This window comes from Physeter macrocephalus, chromosome 19 (genome assembly GCF_002837175.3).
Source record: "Physeter macrocephalus isolate SW-GA chromosome 19, ASM283717v5, whole genome shotgun sequence".
Lineage (NCBI taxonomy): Eukaryota > Metazoa > Chordata > Mammalia > Artiodactyla > Physeteridae > Physeter > Physeter macrocephalus.
Window position 1 is genome coordinate 33070525 of NC_041232.1, and position 17810 is coordinate 33088334.

Genomic DNA, 17810 nt, shown 5'->3' on the forward strand with positions numbered 1-17810 from the left:
AAAAAATCCCACAAGGACTCAGAGGCAAAAAATATACAAATCAATTTTCACTGCAAAGTAAAGGAGCTGTTGCAGTGGAGGATTACTGGACTGAATGTCAATATTATGACATAGTGTGAGTGTGTTTCGTGTTTGGTAATTGCAATCATTGTTGCTTTTGTTGTGGTCATCCATTTACAATGCTTGGTGTCAGTTTATCTCTTGTAAAAATAAAATACAGTGTGTGTGTGTGTGTGTGTGTGTGTGTGTGTGTGTGTGAAAAAAAAATTAATGCGTACTTATGGAAAGGAAGCAAGCCTTTCCTAAAAGAATATGTTGCTTGAGGGCTTCCCTGGTGGCGCAGTGGTTGAGAGTCCGCGGGCCGATGCAGGGGACACGGGTTCGTGCCCCGGTCCCGGAAGATCCCACATGCCGCGCCCCCACAAGGGGGGACCCCACAACACTGAGAGGTCCGCGTACGGCAAAAAAAAAAAAAAAAAAAAAAAAAAAAAAAGAATATGTTGGTTGAAATGAGCGTCCACCAAAGGTGATGAAACCAAAAAAAAAAAAAAAAGTCAAATAGATGATTCTGTAATTAGTTGGCTAATTTAAATATAAACAATTTAAATTGGATAATTTAAATATAATGTAAGCAATTTAAATTGGACAATTTAAAGCAGTCTTATCAGAATTCCTATCTATATCTATAGTCATATAAATGCAACAGTTTATTTGCAAAACTCCCTGAAAGGAAAAATTTTATCACTACCAACAACCTCCCCACTGCTTAGGAAACTAAACAAGTACTGGTGTGTTTAATTAGCCAAACAAGGCTTTAATGGGCATTTAAAGTTCCTTCTAGAGAACCATTCCTTTATGAAAATTTGAAATCCTTATGTTACATTAGCTAAAAGATCATGAGTCATGGACTGTCTGTTTGCTCATGAAACTAATCAGATGATTAGAGATGTTGGACCCAGTAGGATAAATGAGTGACAAACTTTTGCAATCTCAACTAGTCATCTGCATGTTTTTTCTTTACCCAGCCATTCCTTACATGTAGGCTCATTCTTTTCAGTTTATGTGTTACTGGTTCAGCAGAAATCAGGAAAAACTAACTTTGTAGTAATCAGAATGTTAACCAACTGTATATTGCTTATTATATTGTAAATATTGGTGGACAGTGGTCAGTAAATAGTTTCACATAAAAAAAAAACTTAGTACAATAGCTTCAAATAGGAACCATTTATTTGCTCAGGTTCTGTAACTTGGGCTGAGCAAGAGCTTGGGCAGTTCTGCTGTGCTCACTTAAGATCACAAGCAGCAGTCACCTGGCAGCTTGATTGGGGCTGCATGGTCCGTGATGGTCTCACTCACATGGCTGGCAGTTAGCTGAGGCTGTTGAGAAGTGAAGCTCATGTTCCTCTATTAGGCATCTCTAATAGGATTGCTTGGTTTCCTACTTAGCTGTCACAGAACTTCAATAGAAAAAGCTCCAATATGCAAGTGCCTATCAAAGTTCCACTTGCATCACGTTTACTGATCTCATTGGCCAAAACTAGTCACATGGTCAAGCCCCTGAGTGGTTCCCTCCCATAACAAAGGGAAGCTTACAGAAATCCCTGCTGATCTGGAGGATAGCATTGCTATATGTGTACTGTGATGAAACCAGTTTGAAAAAGTATTACAGATATAACATAGTTGGCAGAAAGTGGGGGGGGGGGAAGAAATCTTGTTAAGATTTGCTGATGAGACTAAATTCCCCCCAAATAAAAATAAAGGGCATGGAAAGTGAGTTTTTAAATACTCCTATTTTCTCAAATTTATTTTTAAATTGTATTTCTTTCTGAAAATGTAAGGACAATTTTAGTGACATGAGTTCAGACTTTGCAAGCTAAAACAATTTCTGTAATACAGTTTATAACTCTGAGCCCCAATCTACCAGACTGGTAGAGAACATTTAGGGGCTCCTTCTGTTTCCAGTTTTTTTGTTTGTTTGTTTGGCGGCTCCACAGGGCATGCGGGATCTTAGTTCCCCATCCAGGGGTCAAACCCGTGCCCCTGCAGTGGAAGCGTAGAGTCTTAAATACTAGACTGCCAGGGAAGTCCCTGTTTCCAGTTTGAACAAGTTCCAAGCTCTGGGTGGTGGTGGAAGAGGCTCACCCTTGTCTATATACCCTCTTTAGATCTGGTGGCTTCCTGTTGCTTTTGTGCCACTTGGGATGGGGGAATCACTTGCAAGCCTTCTTTTGATCCTAACTCTCTAAATGTACTGTATAGCTATTTAGGGGAGTAGGGAAGACCATCTCTTCTTACTAGCCTAAAGGAATCTTTTTTAATCTGGAGAAAATTATTCTCTCTTCATCATTCTTCAAGGTACTTTATCAATGCCTCTAAGTCCTTTTCTCATCTCCAAAGTCCTTTTCCCTATCCCCTCTCCAAAACCCTCTGCATTCTCCTAAGAATTTAAGTTTTTAGGAAAAAAAGAAAAATCCCCAGGGGTAAGTATCCTTTCTACTCTGCATCCTGTTTCAGTTATCCATTGCTGTATAACAAATTACCTGAAAACCCAGTGGCTTAAAACAGTCATTCTCTTTATTTGCTCACGATTTGGGCAGGGCTTGGTGGAACCTGGTCCACATGGTATCAGCCTGGACAGTTTTTAGAGGAGTCACTTCCCAGACGCCTTACTCACAGGTCTGGCAATTTGGTGCTGGTTGCTGGCCAGGAGCTCTGCTGGGGCTGTTGCCTCCTCTGTCCCATGGCTCTCCTCATGGCTAGGTTGGGATTCTCACAGCGGGGTAGTCAGACTTCTTACGTGGGGGCTGGCTTCCCCTAGAGCACAAACAAAAGTGGAAGCTTGTAGACCTTAAATTTTAGGACTTGAATTCGAACAGCATTCCTTCTGCCATACTCTGTTGGTTAAGGCAGGTCACAGGGCCATCCTGGATTGAAGGGGAGGGACTATGGCACAAGGTGGAATATGGAAAACTTGGTCCTTTGGGGTCTACCAGAGTAATAGTCTGTATCAAAGTTCTCCTGGGGCAAGAAAGCACAGAGCCTGCTATTTTCTTGAATTAATGTAGGGAGTTGGTTGTGGTTGGTTAAAGGAAAATCAAAGAAGGAAAAAAAAAAGTTAAAATATGTTAACATCTCAAGATATACCTCTAGCCATATAGGCCTTTACCAACTTTCTCCTGATGCATTAACTTTAATTTCCACGTCATCTAAGGAACTAACTTTGAATAAAACATCTTAAATTTTAAAAATTAACTGTTTGTGTTTTCACTTTTTGGTTATAAAACACTGATTATTTTTCCTTCAAAAATCCATGCAATTGAATTTTTTCTTTATATACAAAAAATAATACTTAGCACTTATTGAGCTCTTCAACTGCCAGTACTTCTACAAGGACTTTACATTTTCTTGTTCAATCTGGCGGCATGTGAGATCTTCCCAGACCAGGGATCAAACCTGTGTCCCCTGCATTGGCAGGCAGATTCTTAACCACTGCGCCACCAGGGATGTTCTACATTTTTATATTTACTTCATTTTTATAAAAGAGTATATATAATCTAGATGTCTGTTAAAAGACAAACACACGTGTTGCCACCACTCAACTTAAGAAAAAGAGTATTCCTGCTACTTTGAAGGCCCCAGTGTACCCCTCCCAAAATGTCATCTCTCTACTACTGAGGTAATTTCTATTCTGAAATGTGTAGGTATTTTTTTCCTTCTGTTTATAATAGATTCTTTGGTTTTTTAATGTTTTTGAATTTATATACCATAAAAGAAAAACAATATACTCCTGCTGTGTGTGTCCTCTGCTCTCAATATTCTTTTTATTTTATTTTATTTTATTTATTTATTTTTGGCCGAGCCACACAACAAGTGGGATCTTAGTTCCCTGACCAGGGATTGAACCCGCTCCCCCTGCATTGGAAGCACAGAGCCTTAACCACTGGACCTCCAGGGAAGTCCCTGCTCTCAATATTCTACCACAACACTATCTCACTTCTGACCACAGATGTGTATGTTTTCCACACATCAAACAATCTGTGACACCAGGTGGGCATCCTACAGTTTAATTCAATTCTGACACTATCTACCTAGAGAAAGTGTCAGATCCCACAGGTTAAGGGTTCAGTCCTACAGGACTGCCCCCTTCCCTACTTCAGATGCCCAATCACAAGTCCAGGTTGTTACCTGTGCTTCTAACCCAATGGCTATAAGTCAGAGGGTCCCATGACCCTCTTTGCAGTTTCAATTAATCCTTTAGAGAAGCTCACAGAACTCAGGAACACAATTTACTTACTAGTTTACAGGTTTATTAGAAAAGGTACAAATCAGGAAGAGTTAGATGGAAGAGATGCATCGTGCGAGGTATGGGGCTGTGGAGCTTCCCTGCTCTCTTTGGGCTTCCGCTCTCCCAGAACCTCTATGTGTTCATCAACACAGAAGCTCTCCAAATCCTGCCTTTTGGGGTTTTTTTGGAGGCTTCACTCTGTAGGCAAGATTGATTAAATAAATCTCTGGCCATTGGTGACTGATTCTACATCCAGCTCCTCTGCCCTCCTGGGAGGTACAGTGGAGGACTGAAAGTTCCAACCTTCTAATCCCAGTTGGTTCCCTTGGCAACGAGCCCCCATCCTTTGAGGCTTTCCAAAAATCCCCTCATTAACATAAACTCAGATGTAGTTGAAAGGGGCTTGTTATAAATTACAAAAAACACCAGTATCATTCTTATCACTTAAGAAATTCCAAGGTTTTGGGGACTATGTGCCAGGAACAGTGGACAAAGACTAAATAATATATATTCCATATTATAAATTAAAATATTGCATATTCATTCATACATTCTTCTGCAACTCTTTTTTTGCTCAACGTATTTGTGAGATTCAGTCATGTTGATGCGTGTAGCTGTGTTTCATTCTTTTTTTTACTGCTATATAGCATTTCTTGATATGAATACACCACAGTTTTTCCATTTTCCTACCAATGGACATTTTATTTACTTCCAGGATTTGGGTTTCTTGTTTGCTTGTTTTGGCCTCTTTTTTTTTAAATTTTGTTTTTGATTTTGTTTTGGCCTTTTAAAAATCAGGCTCCTATGAATATTTGTGTGTGTATTCTGATGTTCTTATGCAATGGATATACGGCACAGCATATATGTCAAGTGTCATAGAGTATGTGTATTTACAAATTTACCCGATAATGCTGAATTATTTCCCAGTAGGATAGAAGAGTTACTGATGCTCCACTTTCTTGTCAACACTTAGGAGTGTTTTTTTACTTTAAAAAATTTGTCAGTCTGGTGGATGTAAATTAGTATTTCATTGTGCTCATAATTTGCAGTTCCCTCCTTATAAATGTGATTGAGCATCCTTCCATATGTTTACTTCCTAATTGTGTTTCCTCTTTTGTGAAATGCCTGTTCATGCTCTGTGCTTATTTTTCTATGGGTTTATTTTTTTCCTATTGATTACTAGGAGTTCTTTATATATCATGGCTACTAAACTTTGGTTGGTTATATGTCTTATTAACAACTTTCCCTAGTTTGTGGCTTGTATTTACTCTTTCTGTGATCTTTCAATGAGCAGTAGCACTTGATCTTAATGTGATTAACTTTATCAATCATTTCCATTATCGTTTGTCTGTTTTTAAGAATTCCTGGGAATTCTCTGGCAGTCCAGTGGTTAGGACTCTGCACTTTCACTGCAGGGGGCACGGGTTCTATCCCTTCTGGTTGGGGAACTAAGATCCTGCATGCCACATGGAAAAAAAAAAAGAAGAATTCCTCTACTACCAAGGTTTTCTCAAATTTTATTCTTCAAGTTTAAATTTTTTCCATTAAAAAATTTGTCTTTATTTTGTATGGAGTTGATTTCTATGCATGATACTGAAAAGGGATCCAATTTCTTTTTTTAATGAATAATTGTCCGAGCATCATTTATTGAACAGGTAGTCCATCTTTTCCCTGCTATAACCTGTGTAACTTTTGTCACATACCAAGTTTCCGTAAATGCATGCTTCTGTTCTTGGATTTTCTAGTCTGTTCTATTGGTTAATTCCCCCCCCCCGCCCCGCTAATATTGCACTGTCTTAATTATCTAGCTTTATTATGTTTTGAGATCCTATTGGGCAAACCACACCACCTTATTCTTCTTCAGGAGTGTCATGTAGTTGGTTCTTAAGTGTCACTGCAAGAATGATGACTTCCTTCTCTTCTTACTCAGTGTTTTCTCACTTTAGAGACACTTGATATTGTGGTCAACTGCATTTCCATGGTAGCAAAACCCATGGTTCAATAAGGAACTGAGTACATTATGAGCTTTTTAAACGGACTGTATTGCTTACTGTTAAGGACTTAGCTGTGCTCATTATGAGATGCCACAAACACTTTTTCATCTTGTTCTTAAGTACCCTGTGCATTCTGACTCAATTACAGCACTAACACCACGTTCCGTAACAGCACAGAAGGATCAAATTTTCTAATCACTCACTGCTTATATAAAAATTTCTCCTTCTTGGGTTTTCATGATTTTCACCCAACTGAACTAAATGGGAAAACATGATTCTCCTGATTTTGTTTGTATATATACATGCATGTGGCAATACTTTTTTGTTGTTGTTGTTGCGGTACGCGGGCCTCTCACTGTTGTGACCTCTCCCGTTGCGGAGCACAGGCTCCGGACGCGCAGGCTCAGTGGCCATGGCTCACGGGCCCAGCCGCTCCGGCGGCATGTGGGATCCTCCCGGACCAGGGCACGAACCCGTGTCCCCTGCATCGGCAGGCGGACTCTCAATCACTGCGCCACCAGGGAAGCCCGTGGCAATACTTTTAAGAGGAATAAAGTTGGAAATGTTCTCCCCCAAATTCTAAAAGCAAAATTGACCCTCTGGACTAGAATGATGTGCTGCTTTATCCTGTGACTTCTCCATCCCCTCATGCCCCAAACTGAGAAGGACGGCTATCAGCAGTCAGAAGCAAAAGAAAAATTTTCTACATGTGAGTGGCATAATATGATCCGTTCTAAAAAATATAACTTTGGCAACAGTGTTACATTCTGTGCAGACACCATTTTGTACAGACTATACCATATTCACATGATCAGTAAAGTGACAGTTATTAAAGATCTATTATCATTTGTTCACTCATCAGACACTTATTGTGCGCCAACTAGATGGTGAAGTTACAAATCAAAGTTCCCATCTTCCCCATGCTCATATTCTACAGGGGGAGATGGAAACAATCTAACAATTAAATATACAGAATGTCAGGTGGCGATCAATGTGCTATGGAGAAGAATTTCAAAGGATGTGGAGTCCCAGGGGCCGGAGGGTCACAATTTTATATAGTGGTCAGAGAACATTTTCTGATAAGGTGACATTTGAGCAGAAAGCGGAAGGAAGTGAAGGAGCAAGTTGTAAAGGTCTATGAGACAAATGGTCCTGGCAGAGGGAAAAACAAGTACAAAGATCCTGAGTTCTGAGCACGGGTGGTATTATGACAGTAACGGAGGATGCAAACAGACAGATAAATGGGGGAGAGAAGGAATAATGGGAAGGGCCTTATAGGTCACCATGATAACTCTGGCATTCATGCTGAAGGAAGTGGGAAGTACTAGGGGACTTTGAGCAGAGGTGTGATAGGGTCTGACATATTTTTATTTTATTTTGGGGGGTGTCTGACATAATTTTAAAAAATATTTGTTTATTTATTTGGCTGCACCAGGTCTTAGTTGTGGCATGTGGATCTAGTTCCCTGACCAGGGATTGAACCCAGGCCCCCTGCATTGAGAGCGCAGAGTCTTTTTTTTTTTTTTTTTTTGGTACGCGGGCCTCTCACTGTTATGGCCTCTACCGTTGCGGAGCGCAGGCCCCGGACGCACAGGCTCAGCGGCCATGGCTCACGGGCCCAGCCACTCTGCGGCATGTGGGATCTTCCCGGACCGGGGCACGAACCCTTGTCCCCTGCATCGGCAGGTGGACTCTCAACCACTGTGCCACCAGGGAAGCCCCTTTTTTAATTAAAAAAAAAAAATTTTGGCCATGCCATGCAGCATGTGGAAGTTTTAGTTCCTCAACCAGGGATCGAACCCAGGTCCCCTGTATTGGGAGCATGAGGTTTTAACCACTGGACCATCAGGAAAGTTGCTGTTTCTGCTTTTAAAAGAGTCAGGGATAGTTTCTTTTCCTTGTAAATAAAAACCCCAGTTGATATATTAGGGATTAATATTCCTACTATGAATGTTATTGTATTAATAGCTGCCATTCATTAAGTGATTGAGGCACTTATATCAATTAATTCTGCTAGATAAGTATTATTCCTATATTAGAATTGAGGAGACTGAGACATAAAGGATAAATCACTTGCCCAAGGTCATATGGCTAGTAATTGACAGAGCCAGGACTAAAATCCAAATTTATCTGACTCCAAAGCTTGAACACTTATACACTACAGATAAGTTCATTTGGGGTTCATATAATATTGTGAACTATCATTTTTCCATTAATTGAGCCCTCTGTATAACCTCTATGTATATTCACAAGTGTTAAATTTCCTTGAAATCCTAAAGTGCTGAAATAGTAAGATGTGTCATTGTTTTGAAAACTTATCATAGTCTGGTGAAAACCATAAATCTAATTCAAAATAAACACTAATGTTTGTTAGTTTTGTTTGAAATATGGGCAAACTTTTCTGAAAGTTTCAGTTTTAATAGATCTTGTTTTGATCAGTAAGAATTTGGAGGTAAAGTTCTATATTGGCAAATACACCAAGCTCTTTTTCAGATGGCATCTATTACCAGAGACATTGTAGTATGAGAGCTGACATTAAGTACTATAGCAGACTCAAAAGCACACACTTTTTGTGCTCTTTTAAATAAATTAGCTAAAATATCTATAGTTACCTAAAATACAGGGTTGGCTGATGGTTTTGAATATTTGAAACTCGCTGCTTAAAAAAAAATGTTGCTTACTAATAAGAGGAGTGACTAAAAAGGAACGAAACTGGATTGTCAGAAAAGAAATTGTGGTTTGTGAGCCTCTGAGAAGCACTCAGAGGAGGAGCATGTTATAATAAACATCTTGTTTTAATGGTACAGCATTAAAGAAGTGATGTGGTGCTAGGGGCATGAAAACTGAGCTAGAAGTGAGAACACTTGCTCCCAAGCACCAAACTTACCCCCTCTCTAAGCTATGCAACTCAGGGCAATTCCACAAATGCTGAGCCCAAGATTTACAAGGCAGAGATGAATAAAACAGACAAGAAACATAGAAAACTGTCATGCCTTATTAGCAGTGTTCACTCATTTATTCATTAATCCATTCAGCATTTGTTGCCAATTACATGCCTATCGTGTGTCAGGTGCTGGGGTTTCAAAGATGAACAAGTAAAAGCCCTCCCTGCCCCCCACCTCTGTCCTCCTGAGGAGCCAGTGGACCAGGAAATAATGACCAGCCTTGCTGTGGCACTGACATTCTACTCCGCCCTCCCACAGATTTCCGTGGCCCCTCCCAGCTCTTCCTTTTGCTACCAGCCACCTCCCCACACCCTTAGTTTAGCTCACTGGACTCATTTTAGACCTTATTCCCCCAAGTAAGACTTTCCTGCCCTGCGGGGGCTGCCTCTCCCTTCCCAACCCCTCCTGGGCCAAAATGATCTTTAGACACATCAGGCTCTGAAAATATGACTGTTTCCCACTCCATAGATAAAAATACAAACAATACAAAACTATAATAAGGAAAACTATATATCATTAATCTGCTCTTCCAGATATTCTAAACCTTGGAAAGTCGAATGCAATTTATCATTACACTGGACATGTCCGAGAACATACCAACTTTTGCATACACATTCATAGGGTTCTTTGATTTTCTGAGGTCCATCATGGTCCCCAGAGGATACTAAAATACTGTTTATTCCAGAATTAAGAAAGGAGTCAGATCCTTAAAGGCCTGGACTCACCAGAAGATTCTGTACTCTGTCAGGATGACAGTGGGAGCAAGGAGCTATTGAAGGTTTTTAATCTCAGATGGGGCGTGCTTACATTTGCACTTCAGCAAGTTCTCTCGAGCTGTAGTATAGGGAATGGATTACAAGGGCTTACCTAATAACTTGTTGGAGGCTGTTACAGAAACCCAGGCAAGAGATTACGGTTAACTGCTAAAGGGTACTGGTTTCTTTTGTGGCGGAGGTGATAAAAAAATATCTAAAATTAGATGGTGGCAGAGGTTGTGCAACTCCATGAATATACATAAAATCATCACTTGTATCCATTAAAGGAGTGAATTTTATGGTATGGGAATTATAGCTCAATAAAGATGTTTTCAAAAAAGCAACAGATTAAAAAAATAAAAACTCTCACACCTAAACAAATAAATGAATAAATAAGTAAATAAAAGAAGTCACGGTTGGGTTATAGACCTATATGAAAGACTTTCAGAAGGTAAGAGAAGGGAGGGAGGAGAGGTAGGAATCAAGGATGACTCCAGGTTTTGGGTTTAGGCCACTGGGTAGATGAGGAGGAGGAGACATGTAAGTGATCTTGATGCAGTGGAAGGGATTCTGGAGGGAACAATACAAAAGACTGGAATTGCCCCAGGAAGACTCCAGAGACTTTAAAAAAAAAAAAAAAAATTTATTTATTTTTGGCTGTGTTAGGTCTTCGTTGCTGTGCGTGGGCTTTCTCTAGTTGTGGTGAGTGGGGGCCACTCTTCATTGCAGTGCACAGGCTTCTCACTGCAGTGGCTTCTCTTGATGCAGAGCACGTGCTTTAGGCACGTGGGCTTCAGTAGTTGTGGCATGTGGGCTCAGTAGTTGTGGCTCGAGGGCTCTAGAGTGCAGGCTCAGTAGTTGTGGTGCACGGGCTTAATTGCTCTGCGGCATGTGGGATCTTCCCGGATCAGGGCTCAAACCCATGTCCCCTGCATTGGCAGGCGGATTCTTAACCACTGCACCACCAGGGAAGTTCCTAGAGACTGTTGCCTTGAAGAAAGGAAGGACAAATTTACTTGCCCTCAGTGCAAGAGTGTCAGACTTCTTTCTGAAGAAGCCAGAAAGACTGGCTCACCAAATGCAAAACACAAATATTTAAAGGGGAAAAAAAGGCAAAACTATCAAGGGTACCAAGTTTTCATTAGTCTGTTCATGGTGGGGAAAAAAAAAACACACCAACTATCTCACACGACCACCATATTTACAAAAGTCACCTGTGCTTTCAGACACCAGCATAACAAAGATCAGGGATAACATTGTCTCAAGAGTCCAGGTTTGTAGGAAAATTTTCAGGGTTTATTATTCTGGAGACCAGAACCAGTCAGGATGACCCTACTATTTTCAGTTTATCTAGGAGTGCAAAATGGTTTTATCATGTTCCTAACTGTAGTATATGACGTGCTTAATCATTTTGGAAGCAGAACAAAGTGCCAGTTTTGCTTCTATAGGAGATTAGTAACAGGATAAAGCATGCAGAAGAAAAGAAAGGGTGCAGCAAGGATAGGACTGATAGCACGTAAGCATGGAGTTAGTGGGTTGGACATGGCAGGTGTCTGAGGCAAGGAGGAAGTGTTATAGGGGGAAGTAGTCACTGTTACTGGGGCTCCTGTCAGCCCTGTGTGGTCACTCAGGTGCATCATAGGGCCTGTGAAGACACATAGCAGTCAGGTCAAGTAGTTTCTAACCTTTGTCTTGGGCTCCAAATAAAATGTTGGATAATTGGAAGTATCCAACATTGTAGATACCTGGAAGTATCCAAGGTTGTAGTACTTGGGGAAAATGGAACTGAACACCCAAGGGGGATCCTACTCAAATGGTTGCAGAAAGATGTTGCCTGCCTCAAAGAGGGTTACCTTCTTAAGGACTTAACAGCAGCCCAACTTCGACGCCTCAGGCTTCACCTGGTGGCAAATAATAAATAAGGTATTTCTAGGCTTCTTTAGAAAGAAAGACTCAAAGCTTACAGGAACTCATCACCTCCTGCAATAACAAACTAAAGGCTCCACATTTGGCAACAGAAGGCAAATTTATACACAGGCTCTATAGGATAGAAGATGTCAAAGCTCCAAATTTCCCCTGGGGAATTTCTTTCTGCTGCTGCCATCACTAGCTCCTCTTTAAGACTCTAACACCTTCATGAACATAGATCCCCTCTTTAATTCCTGGCAGCACAGCTGAGATTCTGCTGGGGTATTCAGACTGTAGTATGCATAAGAAAAACCTGTAAGGGGTGTTTAAGACACAGATTCGTAGCTTCCATACCTAGATATTTTATTTTATTTATTTTTAAAAATAAATTTATTTATTAATTTATTTATTTTTGGCTGCGTTGGGTCTTCGTTGCTGCGCACGGGCTTTCTCTAGCTGCAGCGAGCAGGGGCTACTCTTCGTTGCAGTGCGCGGGTTTCTCATTGGGGTGGCTTGTCTTTGTTGAGGAGCACGGGCTCTAGGCATGCAGGCTTCAGTAGTTGTGGCACGTGGGCTCAGTAGTTGTGGCTCACAGGCTCTAGAGCACAGGCTCAGTAGTTGTGGTGCACGGGCTTAGTTGCTCTGCGGCATGTGGGATCTTCCCGGACCAGGGTTCGAAGCTGGTCCCCTACATTGGCAGGCAGATTCTTAACCACAGCGCCACAAGGGAAGTCCCTTATTTTACTTTTTAATATTTATTTATTTATTTATTTGGCTGTGCTGGGTCTTAGTTGCGGCATGCGGGCCCTTTAGTTGCAGCATACAAACTCTTAGTTGTGGCATGTGGGATCTAGTTCCCCACCAGGGATGGAACCTGGGCCCCCTGCATTGGGATGGTGGAGTCTAAGCCACTGGACCACCAGGGAAGTCCTCATACCCAGATATTTTAAATCTATCAAGTATGGGACTAGGAATTTTTATTTTTGACAACTTCCAGGTGATTCTAACAGAGGTAGTCCAAATATGACATTTTGAGAAATACTGGACCAAAGAAGACAAAAAGGGTGATGAATATATGAAAGACTATATAGTCTGATTTACAAAATGCAGCTGAATCATTTGCAACGTATAGCACCTGCCTTCAAATGGGCAGAGAAATCTTCCTCTAACAATTGGTAGTTCCCGGAACATGTCTACATACATATAGCTGATTCACTTCATTGTAGAGCAGAAACTAACACAACGTTGTAAAGCAATTTTACTCCAATTAAAAAATATATATATAGGGGTTTCCCTGGAGGCGCAGTGGTTAAGAATCCTCCTGCTAATGCAGGAGACACAGGTTGGAGCCCTGGTCCAGGAAGATCCCACATGCCGCGGAGCAACTAAGCCCGTGTGCCACAACTACTGAAGCCCGTGTGCCTAGTCCATGCTCCGCAACAAGAGAAGCCACCGCAATGAGAAGACTGAGCATCGCAACGAAGAGTAGCCCCCGCTCGCCGCAACTAGAGAAAACCTGTGCACAGCAGTGAAGACCCAACACAGCCAAAAATAAATAAATAAATAAATAAATAAATAAATTAAAAAAAATGTAGTCCCCAAACAAAGCCCAGAGAGAAAACACAGGTTTCCCCCATGGACAGTTTCTATTTTCTATCTAGGTTTCACTTTCCTGAAAGAGATCTAAGCTCTTTCCTAAAAACTGGATATTTCTCATCCTCCCCCTACAGGGCAGTTGACCTGTTACAGAGTTAGAACGTAGCATCCCCACAAGAGATACATAAGTATTATAGCAAGTAACTCATTTACTTTTACATAACCATATAAATTATGAAAAACAAGGATGGCTTGTACTTTTCACATTTCTCAAGTCTTTTTTTTTTTTCCTTAGTTCTAAACACTCTCATCAATAGTTCAATTCAAGTTGACCTTTGCCAAGCCCAGGCCAGTTCCTCTTTATAGACCCTCCCCCAGCTTGAAGTGAACATCACTCTTATAATTGCCCCACTGCTGTCCCATAGGACTTAGCTCCTAATAATTCTGGAATGTAATCTAGAGAAGAAATATTCTCCAAAGCAAACAGTAAGTGTGTAGAAATAAAACTGCATAAATCACACTGGATTCATTGCACATCGCATCTCCATTCCCAATCATACATAGATGAAGCCTGGACTTTTTCAAAGAAGTTTAGTTGGAGCAAAATATGCAAAAAATACTCTCAGTTTCATGTTTTTGTTCTTCAGTTTTAGAGTAGATGTTTCCTGCTTCTACAGATGTTGGGTGTGTCCTTCCTCCTGTTCCTGTGCTCTAAATCTAAAAAAAAAAAAAAAAATAAGGCTTCTCAAAAGAGAAGAAAGAACTCAGGCAGAATCACACGTATACACACACACACACGTGCACGTGCACATATACACACAGGGTCCCATGAAAATTTTAGACTTTCAGATTCATAGCATCTCAACCCTTTCCATTTTCGAGAACGTTTTTGCCTTACGTTGCAAAACTAAATCTGTTCAACCCTGTTGCTTTTTCAGAACAAAGGGAAATTTATACCAAATAGTGTATTGTCTCCAGCTTTGCTAGCCTGAGACAGAAACTGCTTGCTACTCAAAGCCAAATTCCTCAAGGTGTTCTAACTCAAAGCCAACCACAACAGGAAGGGGAAGTACAGTACATGCTCAGTATAATTTTGCTGTTCTTTCCCCATGTGCCTAAGTCTTCTCACAGAGTAGAACGCCCGTAGAAGTGCAGGAAACAGCTTCTGGGTATCTGAGGTGAGGTTCACCTTAGATATTCCAACAACTGCTGAGTGGCCTCTTATCTCCACGTAAGCTAAATTCCCCATTTTCCTCTGCTCAGCTGAATTTTTCCTTGAGTGCTCTTCTAGAACCACAACCCTACTGAGGCTTTTCCATGGCTTTCTAGTCAGAAAAATTACTTTCCCCAACCAGGACCTCTAACTCTAATTAGGACCTGAGAAAGAGCAAAGCCACTCTGCTAGCAGGCGGACTGTGATAGACAATGTTTTCAACAGGATGCAGTCAGGCCAACAAGACAGTGTCTCTAACCAAACATAACTAAGGCTATGCTGCAGTTGCAAAAATGACTAACAAGCCATCCTTTCTTAGAATCAACCGGCACGAGCCCGAACCCCACTCTGTCTTACTGAGACATCCCATGATTACTTCTTCCTCACTGCAGCGAGTTCAATAAACCCAACGTTTTTCTATAGGTGTGGCCTGGTGGTCTTTTCTTTGGTTGGTGGCTTTAACTGGCTTTTGCTGGCTCTGGCGGCTTCTTCAGCTCTGAGTGCTATCTCATAGAATTGGAGTTGCCTAACTCTCCCTCCCCCTAGAAGCCCCCTTACTACCTTCCTGCTCAAAGTGTCAGAGCCACTTCAGCCTCGCCCCCTTCTCCATGGCCAACTGGCCTGATTCATTTCCACAGCTTTCCTTGCTTGGCTGAGAATGGACAATTTCAAATAATCAGCTGTTTTACCTCTCTAAATTCCTCTTCCAAGAGGTGAGGCATGAGGGTGTAGGTATAAGAGCACATCTGGGATGTGATATACCACATCTGGGTATAAGAGCACATCTGGGATTCCTTTTCCAGGGTCCAAATAACTTGAACCTTGACCCTCCTGGTGCCTTGAAATCCAAGTCTCTCAAACAGACCTAACCTCATCTCCCCTACTGCAAAGCTGGCAGGTACCTAGGGAATCAGTTTGACAACCATTCCACTTCTCTCCCAGCATGCTGGTGGAGTTTTGCATTCTCTACTCTCATGAGCAAAGGACCTAAGGGCCTTCTCTTAAGACCACTGGATAACTACCTTATTCTCTAATTTGTAGAGAACAGACACGCTACTTCTGAGGCTGAAAGATAAGCAGGGCGTAATTTTTCCCTATAATGACATTGCTCTGTTTGTATCCTCTTTTAGACATGATTCCCAAAGGCTTCCCTAAGACAGACCCATTTCTACCGGTGAACAGACTAGCTTCTTGAGCACAGATATCTTTCTCCTTTCTTAGTTGAAAGACCTGCCAGTGGAGAGCAATTCATCACCCCGACCTCCACCACAGTGGCGCTGTCACCTCCCTTTCATGGGCAAACAACTCAGGACCTTCCCTCCTTGTATCTTAACCCTGCACTTGTCTGGTGGGTGGACTCTTCTGCCCCAGAACTGATAATCGTTTTCCCAGTCGGAGGTTGGAAGGTCTGCAAGGGATAAAATATCCCACTCTCATAACCCTCTTACAGACGGTTGGTGAAGCGTGTCCCCCACTTGCTCAGTAGCTTGATATTAGCCACTTACCATCCCCAGTTTGACCGCATGCACCCTGACCCTAACATTTACATGTAACATTTACATTTACATCCCCTAAATGTAATGTTACATTTTGTACAATTACTGAGCTTCCCGGAGAATAACCTGACTTCCCAGATACTTTTCTAAATTGCTTCACAAACTTCTGTGCCTTTTTTTATTGGTTCCATGTTGTTCCCCTGGGAGATCTCTCTTCCTCCTACTAAATTGTTTAACTCCCAAGTGAGAACACACAGAGAAGAATCTAATGAATGCCCACAGAAGTCAGGTGGTATAATAGTTCAGAGCTGAGGTTCTGAAATCGTACTGCCTGAATTCTGTTTTGCCATTGACTAAAGAACTTTTCCATTTACTATTGAGAACTTGGCAAAAATCACTTAACCTTTCTTTTTCTCAATCTGTGAGAGATCAAGTAAATAAAAATAAGTAAATTATGGGAACCTTAGTAATATAATTGATAATGTATAATATATAATTATATATAATTGATAAGGTAGATCTGATTAATGATATATCAAATAATACATCCTAAAAAAGAGAATATGCTTTCCTTTCAATTGCCCGTGAATGTTCACAAAAACTGCTAGGCCACAAAGAAAAACCTCAGCAAAGTGCAAACAATAAATAGTAAAGATAGCATTCTCTGGTCACCATGCAATATAAATAGAAATTAATACAAGTTAGGGCAACAAAGCTCCTTTTATGTGGAAATTTCAACCCATTTTAAACAATTCTTTGAACGAAAAGAAACCACTAACTGCAACTGTAGACGATGAAAACACAGCATCTAAGAACCTAGGGGACTTCCCTGCTGGTCCAGTGGTTAAGACTCCATGCTCCCAATGCAGGGGGCCTGGGATCCATCCCTGGTCAGGGAACTACATCCCGCATGCTGCAACTAAGACCTCGCACAGTCAAATAAATAACCAAATTAAGAAAAAAAAAAGAACCCGGGGAGGCCTTGCTTCAGCCAGTTCAGCTCCGAGGGCTCCTGCGCTCAGGCTCTCCCTCCTTCACTCCCAACCTCGGAGGATCCAAGGCAGGAGGAAATCGCTGTGCTTGTCACCCACCATGGCTTTGGCATGTGCAATGCTGGCTTTGCTGGAGATAATGCCCCCTGGCTGTGTTCCCATCCATCCTCGGGCGCCTCAACACCAGGGTTTCATGGTGGGTGTGGGCCAGAAGGACAGCTACGTGGAGGTCAGGACCCAAAGCAGGCACAGCATCCAGATCCTGAAGTACCTCGTAGAGCAGGGCATCATCACCGACCAGGACGACGTGGGGAAGATCTGGCACCACCACAACTTCTACCAGGAGAATGCGTCTCTTATAGGAGCAGGAGCTTCAACCTTGCAGCTCGGGGCATGGGACACACACAGTCCTCAATGGGTGACTGGGAGGGACGGCAGGTGGAACAAGGTTGGCTTCCACCCCTTGATTCCTGGTCCCATGGAGCCTTCCTACTGGGGACACGGCTCCACACAGAGCTCTCTGATTTAATAGGTATGTTGTACCTTTTTTTTTTTTTTTTTTTGGCTGTGCTCCACGGCTTGCGGGATCTTAGTTCCCCCACCAGGGATCAAACTCCAGCCACCGC